Source organism: Drosophila sechellia, unplaced genomic scaffold (assembly GCF_004382195.2).
Source record: "Drosophila sechellia strain sech25 unplaced genomic scaffold, ASM438219v1 U_212, whole genome shotgun sequence".
NCBI classification, from domain to species: Eukaryota; Metazoa; Arthropoda; class Insecta; order Diptera; family Drosophilidae; genus Drosophila; species Drosophila sechellia.
This window is the reverse complement of record NW_022611153.1, coordinates 67,438-82,083: the sequence shown is the minus strand read 5'-3', so window position 1 is coordinate 82,083 and position 14,646 is coordinate 67,438. Positions and strand designations below refer to the sequence as shown.

At 40.2% G+C, this 14,646-nt stretch overlaps 2 non-coding genes across 2 annotated transcripts; both read left to right on the top strand.

Annotated features, from left to right (window-relative positions):
- Positions 1–6,873: 6,873 nt before the first annotated feature.
- LOC116802745 lies at positions 6,874–8,868 on the top strand. Its single transcript, XR_004363112.1, has one exon. It is a non-coding gene; the product is annotated as a small subunit ribosomal RNA (ribosomal RNA).
- A 687-nt stretch (positions 8,869–9,555) lies between these two features.
- On the top strand, positions 9,556–9,734 carry LOC116802754. The gene has a single exon (XR_004363116.1). It is a non-coding gene; the product is annotated as a 5.8S ribosomal RNA (ribosomal RNA).
- Positions 9,735–14,646: the final 4,912 nt, after the last annotated feature.

Here is a 14,646-nt window from a genome sequence, read left to right as displayed (position 1 = left end):
CCTGGAAGATCAGCAGAGGATTCAACGGCTGGCAGCGTTTGCGGACGAGGTGTTCCGTAGGAGGAGGGGTATTTAGCCCAAAACTTCGCCGTGTGGTTAGCGGGCGAGAATACTTCCACAGCCCGCTATTGCTTGTCGTAAGAGGCGACTAATATAGCGACTGGTTCCTCTAACCATGCTTGTCGGAGCAAAAGGAGGAGGCCCACCGAGCCTCTCTTTCGGTACCACGGGTTGTGCTGCTCCAAGACAGCACATTGAGGTAGGCCCCCTGGTGGGAGTATCGTGGTGGCTGTGGTTGATACCCATATCGCGGGTAGAGCCTTCGTGTTCGACGTTTGAGTTACGGTGCTAGTTGCGCAAAACTCGGGTGCTGTGACCCAGAGATCAGTAGAGATTTTAGGTAGATCTCGCTCCTCAGCAAGGGGGAGTGCTTGCCCGGCAAGCAAGTACTCGAATTGCTACCGGGGTGGTCGCTATGTACATAGCTATAGCTTCCAGTCCGGGACGTTTGTCTGGCGTATCCAGACTCATGCACCATGTTGATACATGCACCACTTGTGGGTGTTCAGGGTGTCGTGGTTGTAATCCCTTCAGTGTGGAACACGCCACGTAAAACAAGTTCGGAGAGGTCCGAAAGTCACTGTCCCTATCTACTATCTAGCGAAACCACAGCCAAGGGAACGGGCTTGGAATAATTAGCGGGGAAAGAAGACCCTTTTGAGCTTGACTCTAATCTGGCAGTGTAAGGAGACATAAGAGGTGTAGAATAAGTGGGAGATATTAGACCTCGGTTTGGTATCGTCAATGAAATACCACTACTCTTATTGTTTCCTTACTTACTTGATTAAATGGAACGTGTATCATTTCCTAGCCATTATACGGATATATTTATTATATCTTATGGTATTGGGTTTTGATGCAAGCTTCTTGATCAAAGTATCACGAGTTTGTTATATAATCGCAAACAAATTCTTTAATAAAACGATGCATTTATGTATTTTTGATTTGAAAATTTGGTATAACTCCAATTACTCAGGTATGATCCAATTCAAGGACATTGCCAGGTAGGGAGTTTGACTGGGGCGGTACATCTCTCAAATAATAACGGAGGTGTCCCAAGGCCAGCTCAGTGCGGACAGAAACCACACATAGAGCAAAAGGGCAAATGCTGACTTGATCTCGGTGTTCAGTACACACAGGGACAGCAAAAGCTCGGCCTATCGATCCTTTTGGTTTAAAGAGTTTTTAACAAGAGGTGTCAGAAAAGTTACCATAGGGATAACTGGCTTGTGGCGGCCAAGCGTTCATAGCGACGTCGCTTTTTGATCCTTCGATGTCGGCTCTTCCTATCATTGTGAAGCAAAATTCACCAAGCGTTGGATTGTTCACCCATGCAAGGGAACGTGAGCTGGGTTTAGACCGTCGTGAGACAGGTTAGTTTTACCCTACTAATGACAAAACGTTGTTGCGACAGCATTCCTGCGTAGTACGAGAGGAACCGCAGGTACGGACCAATGGCACAATACTTGTTCGAGCGAACAGTGGTATGACGCTACGTCCGTTGGATTATGCCTGAACGCCTCTAAGGTCGTATCCGTGCTGGACTGCAATGATAAATAAGGGGCAATTTGCATTGTATGGCTTCTAAACCATTTAAAGTTTATAATTTATTTTATAAACGACAATGGATGTGATGCCAATGTAATTTGTAACATAGTAAATTAGGAGGATCTTCGATCACCTGATGCCGCGCTAGTTACATATAAAAGCATTATTTAATACAATGACAAAGCCTAGAATCAATTGTAAACGACTTTTGTAACAGGCAAGGTGTTGTAAGTGGTTGAGCAGCTGCCATACTGCGATCCACTGAAGCTTATCCTTTGCTTGATGATTCGATAAATAAATGATTTTTTCCTGTAGCCAAACACCTCGTCATCAATTTAGTGACGCATATGATATTGTCCCTATCATATAATTAATATAAAGACTTTAATGGATTGTGTCAAGTTGCCAAACACCTCGTCATCAATTTAGTGACGCATATGATATTGTCCCTATCATATAATTTTTGATATAAAGACTTTAAAGAATTGTATCAAGTTGCCAAACACCTCGTCATCAATTTAGTGACGCATATGATATTGTCCCTATCATATAATTAATATACAGACTTTAATGAATTGTGTCAAGTTGCCAAACACCTCGTCATCAATTTAGTGACGCATATGATATTGTCCTTATCATATAATTTTTGATATAAAGACTTTAAAGAATTGAATCAAGTTGCCAAACACCTCGTCATCAATTTAGTGACGCATATGATATTGTCCCTATCATATAATTAATATAAAGACTTTAATGGATTGTGTCAAGTTGCCAAACACCTCGTCATCAATTTAGTGACGCATATGATATTGTCCCTATCATATAATTAATATAAAGACTTTAATGAATTGTGTCAAGTTGCCAAACACCTCGTCATCAATTTAGTGACGCATATGATATTGTCCTTATCATATAATTTTTGATATAAAGACTTTAAAGAATTGTATCAAGTTGCCAAACACCTCGTCATCAATTTAGTGACGCATATGATATTGTCCCTATCATATAATTAATATAAAGACTTTAATGGATTGTGTCAAGTTGCCAAACACCTCGTCATCAATTTAGTGACGCATATGATATTGTCCTTATCATATAATTTTTGATATAAAGACTTTAAAGAATTGTATCAAGTTGCCAAACACCTCGTCATCAATTTAGTGACGCATATGATATTGTCCCTATCATATAATTAATATACAGACTTTAATGAATTGTGTCAAGTTGCCAAACACCTCGTCATCAATTTAGTGACGCATATGATATTGTCCCTATCATATAATTTTTGATATATAGACTTTAAAGAATTGTATCAAGTTGCCAAACACCTCGTCATCAATTTAGTGACGCATATGATATTGTCCCTATCATATAATTAATATAAAGACTTTAATGGATTGTGTCAAGTTGCCAAACACCTCGTCATCAATTTAGTGACGCATATGATATTGTCCTTATTATATAATTTTTGATATAAAGACTTTAAAGAATTGTATCAAGTTGCCAAACACCTCGTCATCAATTTAGTGACGCATATGATATTGTCCCTATCATATAATTAATATACAGACTCTAATGAATTGTGTCAAGTTGCCAAACACCTCGTCATCAATTTAGTGACGCATATGATATTGTCCCTATCATATAATTTTTGATATAAAGACTTTAAAGAATTGTATCAAGTTGCCAAACACCTCGTCATCAATTTAGTGACGCATATGATATTGTCCCTTTCATATAATTAATATAAAGACTTTAATGGATTGTGTCAAGTTGCCAAACACCTCGTCATCAACTACTATATTATGGTTGCGCCGACCTCTCATATTGTATTCTCTTATGTGTTCATAGGATTTTGACAATTATACGAGTAAATTAAATAATATACATATGAAAATGATTAATTATTATATGTATAAGGGAAAAAATGATGAAATATTCCCATATTATCTTAGTATTATAGAGGAAAGACCGTTGCCGACCTCTGATATTGTTCAAACTTATGTATTTATATGATTTTGGCAATTATATGAGTAAATTAAAAAATATACATATGAAAATGGTTAATTATTATATGTATATGGGAAAAAATGCTAAGATATTCCCATATTCTCTTAGTATTATAGAGAAAAGCCATTTAAGTGAGAGGGTATAGTAGTGTAAACGACCGGAATTACGACAGAGGGTTCAAAAACTACTATAGGTAGGCAGTGGTTGCCGACCTCTCATATTGTTCAAAACTTATGTATTCATATGATTTTGGCAATTGTATGAGTAAATTAAATAATATACATATGAAAATGATTAATTATTATATGTATAAGGGAAAAAATGCTGAAATATTCCCACATTCTCTTAGTATTATAGAGAAAATCCATTATAGTGAGAGGGTATAGTAGTGTAAACGACCGGAATTACGACAGAGGGTTCAAAAACTACTATAGGTAGGCAGTGGTTGCCGACCTCTCATATTGTTCAAAACTTATGTATTCATATGAATTTGGCAATTATATGAGTAAATTAAATAATATACATATGAAAATGATTAATTATTATATGTATAAGGGAAAAAATGCTGAAATATTCCCACATTCTCTTAGTATTATAGAGAAAATCCATTATAGTGAGAGGGTATAGTAGTGTAAACGACCGGAATTACGACAGAGGGTTCAAAAACTACTATAGGTAGGCAGTGGTTGCCGACCTCTCATATTGTTCAAAACTTATGTATTCATATGATTTTGGCAATTATATGATTAAATTAAATAATATACATATGAAAATGGTTAATTATTATATGTATATGGGAAAAAATGCAGAGATATTCCCATATTCTCTTAGTATTATAGAGAAAAGCCATTTAAGTGAGAGGGTATAGTAGTGTAAACGACCGGAATTACGACAGAGGGTTCAAAAACTACTATAGGTAGGCAGTGGTTGCCGACCTCTCATATTGTTCAAAACTTATGTATTCATATGATTTTGGCAATTGTATGAGTAAATTAAATAATATACATACGAAAATGATTAATTATTATATGTATATGGGAAAAAATGCAGAGATATTCCCATATTCTCTTAGTATTATAGAGAAAAGCCATTTAAGTGAGAGGGTATAGTAGTGTAAACCACCGGAATTACGACAGAGGGTTCAAAAACTACTATAGGTAGGCAGTGGTTGCCGACCTCTCATATTGTTCAAAACTTATGTATTCATATGATTTTGGCAATTGTATGAGTAAATTAAATAATATACATATGAAAATGATTAATTATTATATGTATAAGGGAAAAAATGCTGAAATATTCCCACATTCTCTTAGTATTATAGAGAAAATCCATTATAGTGAGAGGGTATAGTAGTGTAAACGACCGGAATTACGACAGAGGGTTCAAAAACTACTATAGGTAGGCAGTGGTTGCCGACCTCTCATATTGTTCAAAACTTATGTATTCATATGATTTTGGCAATTATATGATTAAATTAAATAATATACATATGAAAATGGTTAATTATTATATGTATATGGGAAAAAATGCTGAGATATTCCCATATTCTCTTAGTATTATAGAGAAAAGCCATTTAAGTGAGAGGGTATAGTAGTGTAAACGACCGGAATTACGACAGAGGGTTCAAAAACTACTATAGGTAGGCAGTGGTTGCCGACCTCTCATATTGTTCAAAACTTATGTATTCATATGATTTTGGCAATTGTATGAGTAAATTAAATAATATACATATGAAAATGATTAATTATTATATGTATAAGGGAAAAAATGCTGAAATATTCCCACATTCTCTTAGTATTATAGAGAAAATCCATTATAGTGAGAGGGTATAGTAGTGTAAACGACCGGAATTACGACAGAGGGTTCAAAAACTACTATAGGTAGGCAGTGGTTGCCGACCTCTCATATTGTTCAAAACTTATGTATTCATATGATTTTGGCAATTATATGATTAAATTAAATAATATACATATGAAAATGGTTAATTATTATATGTATATGGGAAAAAATGCTGAGATATTCCCATATTCTCTTAGTATTATAGAGAAAAGCCATTATAGTGAGAGGGTATAGTAGTGTAAACGACCGGAATTACGACAGAGGGTTCAAAAACTACTATAGGTAGGCAGTGGTTGCCGACCTCTCATATTGTTCAAAACTTATGTATTCATATGAATTTGGCAATTATATGAGTAAATTAAATAATAAACATATAAAAATTAATATTTATTATATGTATAAAAAAAAAAATAATCATATTATATATGAATAATGGAAAAAAATGAAATGTTCCTATAATCTCTTAATATATAAGAGAATAGACCGTATGTTGGGTGGCAAACGGAATTGAAAATACCCGCTTTGAGGACAGCGGGTTCAAAAACTACTATAGGTAGGCAGTGGTTGCCGACCTCCCGCATTATTCGAAATATTTATTTCGGATTATGTTTATATTGGTTACATAAAATAAAGTATATTATTATCCGTACAAATTTGTTTCTCAGTTCTATAGAACACGGGACTTGGCTCCGCGGATAATAGGAATATACGCTTTTTAGATAATATCGTTGAAACAAAAGTCAAGTTTCTATTATATATAGAATAACAAATCGTTTCCATATATTATCGTTAATTTTTGGAGGCAGGCAAATATTAATTTATTACCTGCCGTATAGTTGGATTATTATATCGTTACGGTATAATACAAATATGGATTCTTATGAAAGAAATATAAAATTATATATTAAATGTGGAAATATTATCATATGCGCTTGGTTTTATGTTATATATTACCAGAGAGATATATGAAAAGAGATAAATTTTAAATTTATCTTCAAAATGCAAATGATTTAACTTAATATTTATATTGGTTAAACAAAAATTGTACATGTGTGGATACAATAATTATGTATGTTGGAAATAAAATGATATTTTATAATGAAATATGTATATATAAAAAGATAAAATTATAGAAACATATATATTACAATAATTATATGAAATTCTTGTTATATTGGTAAAACAAGTATAAATTAAAAATGAAAATATGGATTACGAATGCTATATAAAAATGGCCGTAATCGAATAGATTTTTTACTTATATTTATATATTTAAAATTTTACCCAAAGGCGAAATATTGAATTTTATTCAATATAATAAAAATCATGGAATTATATAAAGTGAAAAATCTATATATCTATTATATTGCTTATTTCGATTCAAAAAATATGAATGGAATATGAAGGAAAAACATTATTCTGGTTGATCCTGCCAGTAGTTATATGCTTGTCTCAAAGATTAAGCCATGCATGTCTAAGTACACACGAATTAAAAGTGAAACCGCAAAAGGCTCATTATATCAGTTATGGTTCCTTAGATCGTTAACAGTTACTTGGATAACTGTGGTAATTCTAGAGCTAATACATGCAATTAAAACATGAACCTTATGGGACATGTGCTTTTATTAGGCTAAAACCAAGCGATCGCAAGATCGTTATATTGGTTGAACTCTAGATAACATGCAGATCGTATGGTCTTGTACCGACGACAGATCTTTCAAATGTCTGCCCTATCAACTTTTGATGGTAGTATCTAGGACTACCATGGTTGCAACGGGTAACGGGGAATCAGGGTTCGATTCCGGAGAGGGAGCCTGAGAAACGGCTACCACATCTAAGGAAGGCAGCAGGCGCGTAAATTACCCACTCCCAGCTCGGGGAGGTAGTGACGAAAAATAACAATACAGGACTCATATCCGAGGCCCTGTAATTGGAATGAGTACACTTTAAATCCTTTAACAAGGACCAATTGGAGGGCAAGTCTGGTGCCAGCAGCCGCGGTAATTCCAGCTCCAATAGCGTATATTAAAGTTGTTGCGGTTAAAACGTTCGTAGTTGAACTTGTGCTTCATACGGGTAGTACAACTTACAATTGTGGTTAGTACTATACCTTTATGTATGTAAGCGTATTACCGGTGGAGTTCTTATATGTGATTAAATACTTGTATTTTTTCATATGTTCCTCCTATTTAAAAACCTGCACTAGTGCTCTTAAACGAGTGTTATTGTGGGCCGGTACTATTACTTTGAACAAATTAGAGTGCTTAAAGCAGGCTTCAAATGCCTGAATATTCTGTGCATGGGATAATGAAATAAGACCTCTGTTCTGCTTTCATTGGTTTTCAGATCAAGAGGTAATGATTAATAGAAGCAGTTTGGGGGCATTAGTATTACGACGCGAGAGGTGAAATTCTTGGACCGTCGTAAGACTAACTTAAGCGAAAGCATTTGCCAAAGATGTTTTCATTAATCAAGAACGAAAGTTAGAGGTTCGAAGGCGATCAGATACCGCCCTAGTTCTAACCATAAACGATGCCAGCTAGCAATTGGGTGTAGCTACTTTTATGGCTCTCTCAGTCGCTTCCCGGGAAACCAAAGCTTTTGGGCTCCGGGGGAAGTATGGTTGCAAAGCTGAAACTTAAAGGAATTGACGGAAGGGCACCACCAGGAGTGGAGCCTGCGGCTTAATTTGACTCAACACGGGAAAACTTACCAGGTCCGAACATAAGTGTGTAAGACAGATTGATAGCTCTTTCTCGAATCTATGGGTGGTGGTGCATGGCCGTTCTTAGTTCGTGGAGTGATTTGTCTGGTTAATTCCGATAACGAACGAGACTCAAATATATTAAATAGATATCTTCAGGATTATGGTGCTGAAGCTTATGTAGCCTTCATTCATGGTGGCAGTAAAATGTTTATTGTGTTTGAATGTGTTTATGTAAGTGGAGCCGTACCTGTTGGTTTGTCCCATTATAAGGACACTAGCTTCTTAAATGGACAAATTGCGTCTAGCAATAATGAGATTGAGCAATAACAGGTCTGTGATGCCCTTAGATGTCCTGGGCTGCACGCGCGCTACAATGAAAGTATCAACGTGTATTTCCTAGACCGAGAGGTCCGGGTAAACCGCTGAACCACTTTCATGCTTGGGATTGTGAACTGAAACTGTTCACATGAACTTGGAATTCCCAGTAAGTGTGAGTCATTAACTCGCATTGATTACGTCCCTGCCCTTTGTACACACCGCCCGTCGCTACTACCGATTGAATTATTTAGTGAGGTCTCCGGACGTGATCACTGTGACGCCTTGCGTGTTACGGTTGTTTCGCAAAAGTTGACCGAACTTGATTATTTAGAGGAAGTAAAAGTCGTAACAAGGTTTCCGTAGGTGAACCTGCGGAAGGATCATTATTGTATAATATCCTTATCGTTAATAAATATTTGTTATAATACAAATAAATACAATTTACCAAAATAAAAATATTACAAAATGATTCCACGGAATCAAAAGTTAAAGTCAAAATAAAATGAAGATGGCTTTTATTTTATATGTGGGGCTTGGCAACCTCATAAAAAGACTTTAACATTATTAATGTTGCTGTGCGTATTTGTGGCAGTACTTACTACAACAACGGCGTTTCCTATAAAAACAAATTCTCGAAAATGGAAATCGAAGAAACTAAACTAAATTCGAAAGTAGAAGTCGAATTAAAATAAAAATAATTTTGAATGTGTGGTAATCAAAATAAGTGTGTGTGTATATGGACCATAATATACACGCGTTGCGAATATGTATTGTTCATCTATGTTATGAGCATACGTTGGCTAATGCAACAACCTAAAATATACAATGTTTGTACCTGTCATCCATCAGGTTAATGTTTTATATAAATTTTGCAGTATGTGTCACCCAAAATAGCAAACCATAACCAGATTATTATGATACATAATGCTTATATGAAACTAAGACATTTCGCAACATTTATTTTAGGTATAAAAATAAATTTATTGAAGGAATTGATATATGCCAGTAAAATGGTGTATTTTTAATTTCTTTCAATAAAAACAATATTGACATTATATAAAATTGAATTATAAAACTCTAAGCGGTGGATCACTCGGCTCATGGGTCGATGAAGAACGCAGCAAACTGTGCGTCATCGTGTGAACTGCAGGACACATGAACATCGACATTTTGAACGCATATCGCAGTCCATGCTGTTATGTACTTTAATTAATTTTATAGTGCTGCTTGGACTACATATGGTTGAGGGTTGTAAGACTATGCTAATTAAGTTGTTTATAAATTTTTTATAAGCATATGGTATATTATTGGATTAAATAATGATTTTATTCATAATATTAAAAAAGAAATGAAAAACATTATCTCACATTTGAATGTGAAAAACGAAGAGAAATATTTTCTTTTTCAATCAAATAATACTGAGAAATGTCTAGCATAAAAAATTGAAATATTTTTCATCTAGAATTGTCTCTTATTAATGATTCGGAAAAAGAAAAATCTTGGTTTTGTTATTATTCTTCGTTGGTTCGTTAAATGGATAAAAATGACTTTGCTTACAAGAACTATTGGAACTATTTATAACGAATTTAATTGATTGTTTTATCATTTATATATAAAGAATTTATGGCAAAATATAGTTATATATACAACCTCAACTCATATGGGACTACCCCCTGAATTTAAGCATATTAATTAGGGGAGGAAAAGAAACTAACAAGGATTTTCTTAGTAGCGGCGAGCGAAAAGAAAACAGTTCAGCACTAAGTCACTTTGTCTATATGGCAAATGTTTTTTTTTCTTTAGCGTGCGTTTATTTATTTAAAATCTGTCCTAGTGGACAATAATTAAATGGTTTTGCGGGGGAACATTAGCTTAAGGGATACTATTGTACATGTATTTGTGGCGGGTTTTATATGTGTTGTCTATTGTTGTGGAAGATCGAGAGGGTGTCTCCTCATGAGACGTCTGCTTGTTTGGCTATTGTCTAACAGGTTGGTGGCGAGGTGGTTAGGGTGGTTTTCGAGCCTTTTCAGGTATCTCTCGCTGAGCCTGGAGATTTCATCAGCGACTTGTGGGATTCCAAGTTCCCTATGTATGGCGACATTCTCGTGGTAGGGATGCGCATTACAGGCAATTCTCAAGCACCTATTCTGGAACCGCTGTATACGCAGGCGATTCGTGTGGCTTGCCGTGCCCCATAGCTGTATCCCGTAGGTCCAGATGGGCTTGAGAATTGCCTTGTACACCAGGATTTGTGGTTCTGCCTTAGCTTGGACCCTCTCCCAATAAGCCAATGCATCTGCCTCAGACGCGCATCGGCCTGTATGCGTTTGCTGACGATGTGGGGACGCCAAGTGAGCCTGCGGTCCAGGGTAAGTCCTAGGTACTTGGGTGCGGGTGCGTTGGGAATGATGACTCCGTTTAGCGTGACCGGTGGGCAGTCTCCTCTCCTTAGTGCAAATGTTGTTTGGGTAGATTTTTCCGCGTTCACTACGATGTTCCACCTGCTGAGCCAGGGATGTAGCGCGTCCATTTGCCTTTGGATTGTTTCGGAGGCTTCTCGTGGGTCGGATGAGGAGGCGAGGAAAGCCGTGTCATCTGCATAAGTCGCTATAGTTAGGTTCCTGGAGGGGATTATGGGAAGGTCTGCGGTGTAAAGGGTGTACAGTATTGGTCCGAGCACACTGCCTTGCGGAACTCCAGCTCTGATCAGTCTGGGTAGGCTTATTGCACTTCCGCATCTGACTTGGAATGCTCTTCCCTCAGTGTAGGATTTGAGGAGGGTAAAATGGGGGCTTGGGAGGTAGGATTTGAGTTTATGGAGGAGTCCAGGATGCCAAACTCTGTCGAATGCCTGCTTCACGTCGAGCATTACAGCGCAGCAGTATTTCTTTTGCTCGAATGCCTCGAGGATCCGTTCGACTAGCCGGTGGCATTGCTCTGGTGTTCCGTGGGAGCGCCTGAAGCCAAACTGGTGATCGGGGATCAAACCAGCCTCATCCAGTACTGGCAATACTCTGCGCAAAAATACTCTTTCGAGTATTTTGGAGAGGATTGCCAGCAAACTAATCGGACGATAGGAGGCGAGATTGGCTTCAGGCTTACCAGGCTTGAGGAGGACAATAACCTCTGCTCTTTTCCACTCTTCCGGGAAGTACCCTAGCCGGAAGCAGCTGTTGTAAATGCTGGCCAGCATTTGTGTGCAGCGGGATGGGAGCATTTTTAGGGCCGCCGCATCTATACGATCCAGGCCTGGAGATTTGTTGTTCTTCAGTAGAGCAATCTCCTGCGCAACTTCCTCAGGGTCGACTGGTTCCAACGGGGGACCGGGAGAGCTTGGGCTATTGAGAAACCGGGCTGTTTCAGCATGTTCTTCGGCAGTGCAGCAGTCGAACGGAGAGAAGGCGTTGTAAAGGTGTTCGGCGAAAGCTTCTGCTCTTTCAGCATCCGAAAGGCACCAGGATCCATCTGCTTTGCGCACTGCGGAAACCTTTTTGGCTGGTCGTTTAATGTGGCGGGTGACGTTCCACAGATTGTGGTCTGGGTCCCCGGGAGAGAGTTCCTCGAGGAATCTGAGGAAGGAGTCCTGGCGTAGGCTGGAGATCTTGTCCTTCAACTCCTTTGTGGCGTGATTGAGCGCTGTTTTGTCTCTTGGATTGCGCGTCAAGAACCAAACTCTCCTGAGACGCCTCTTCTCAGTCACGAGTGCCGCAATTTCCGGGGACCAGAGGTGGAGGTCCCTGCTAGGTGTTCTCGCAGTCTTTGGTGGCGGTGGGCTTGCGAATTCCGCAGCGTTTTGCATCTGCCTGGTGAGATTCCCGATAGCTTCATCAATGTTCCTGGGTGTGTTGAGGATGGGGTTCGGATTGACGGTGGAGAGCATCCAGGACGCGAACTTGGCGGCGTCGGTATATTTTCCAGTGAGCCTTCTGAGCGGGGTTTTCCTGAGGACTGGCGTGTTGATTAGCACGTTTATTGCACAGTGGTCTGACAGGAGATCAGCATTTGTTGTGCAGCTGATCTTCGCATGCCCTATGCCTTTCGACACAGCAAAGTCCAGTAGGTCTGGAGTCTTGAGGGGATTCGTTGGCCAGTGAGTGGGCTCGCCAGTGGAGTGGCAGTCCAGTCGGTGGCGTTGCAGGTACCCAAACAGAGTTTTCCCTTTGGGGTTGTTGGCGCGCGATCCCCACCAAGAATGTTTGGCGTTATAATCTCCAGCTGCTATGAAGCGGGGCCCAAAATGCTCGAAGAACTCACTGAGGTGAGATGCTGTTATGCGGTATCTGGGGGGAAAGTAGACCGCTCCAATGTCTAAATCTCCTTGCGGGCTGACAATCCTGATGACAGGACATTGTGCCCAGTCTTGCTGAAACGCGGGCAGCTCTAGGTATTGAATACCGCTCCTGATGAGGATGGCTGCTCCACCGCGTGCTCTGCCAGAAGGATGGTCTGCATGGATGAGGTCATATCCGCTGATATTAAAGTGGGATCTGGGGGAGAAGTGGGTTTCGGCTACGAGTAGGATATCGATCTGGTGGGTCTTCAGATGGTGCTCGACTATGGCCTTGCTGTTCTGCAGGCCGTTCGCATTCCAGACGACTAGGTGGAGCTTTAGTTGCATGACTTGCTGTTGAGAATGGTGGCCACCAGCTGTGTCATCTGGGTGAACATGCGCTCCATCATCCTTTCCATCATTCCTTCCATGCGAGCGAACATCGCTTCTATCTGACCGGAGTGTGGGGTTTCTGTTTGGGTTTGGACTGGGGTTGTGGGATTCTGCGGTGCTGCGTGCACTCCGTTGAGGGCGTCTCGGTAGCTCCTGCCAGAGGTGACGTTTGGTGATGCCACGGGCGGCGCCTTGTTAGCATTAGCGACGGGCCTTGTTTTCGGAGCAGCGAGTGCTTTGGCCCTTTTGTATGCAGGGCATCCCTTGAAAGACGCAGGATGGTCCGCCTGGCAGTGGAAGCAGCACGCTTTGTCGTCCTCCCTCTTCTCACATGCCCTCGATTCGTGAGGGCCTCCACACTTTACACATCGGTATTCCAGGAAGCAGTAACGCTGTGTATGACCGAATCCTTGGCACCTGAAGCATTGAGGCACGTCGTTGAACTTCTGCGGCGGTTCAATGGTTACTACCGACCTGCAGATCCGCTTGACTTGGTAGACGTCTTTGTTGTTGCTGGAAGGCTCCAGGTTGGCGAAGAATATTCCCAGCGGTTCTTTAGTTCTTCTGCCAATGGGATTGTGCAGATCTCTAACAGCGTGCCCTTGTCTGCGAAGGTCTTCAATGATTTCCTCACGATCGGTGGAGTGGTGGAGTCCTTTGATGACAACCTTGTATGCACGTTCATCTTTCGGCTGGAAAGTCCGATGCCTCTTGTTTTGGGCCACAAGTTGGAGACGCAGAGCTGTATAGGACTCTTTGTCCGGCATCATGACACGTACGTTGTTGCCATTCACGGTCTTGTAGGTAAAATTGTTCTTCGGGCCTACAAGAGTCGTGATCATCTTGACGAGTGCCGAGATGTTGGTCACATCGGGGATAAAAATCGGAGGTGGCTTGATGGTCTTCGGGGTGGGCTTTGGTTTCTCGGGGGTCTTGGGCTTGGAATCGTCTTTAGGTCCGGGTTCGTCATCAGAGCTCTCTTGGTCGTACTCGTCTTCTTCGGTCGAGAGTAAAGCGAAGGCGTTGTTGGCGAGCTTCTTGCGCAGAGCTGCGCTAGTGCTTGGCTTATCTTCCAGCTCCTCTCCCTGTGCTTTCTTTGCCGGTTTTCGCTTTATCTCGCCCGGCTCTGTATGCGAGGTGCTTCCCTCGCTGCTGGAGCTGCTCTTGCGTGTTCTCAGAGCCTTTTTGCGTGGTGTTGTTCCAAGCTTGTGGGTGCGCGGGGGGGCCTGCCAGTCCATCTTCTCCAAAGTTGATAAGGAGTGAGGAGGGGGGGGGGGGGGAAGCTGGGCACCGTAAGCCGGTGAGCCAGGCAGCACGTGGCTGCTGCTTTGCAATTATACCGCTGCTTCGAGCACTGGGTTTTTTGCGCTGATAACACGCACACTCGGGTGTGCGATGGTGTTAGTGCGAACTACCGTTAGGTACGTTGGCTGGGCCAATCAAAACGCGCGACAAGATCACGCGACGCGAAGTGGCTGGGCACAAGTAACGGGACTTA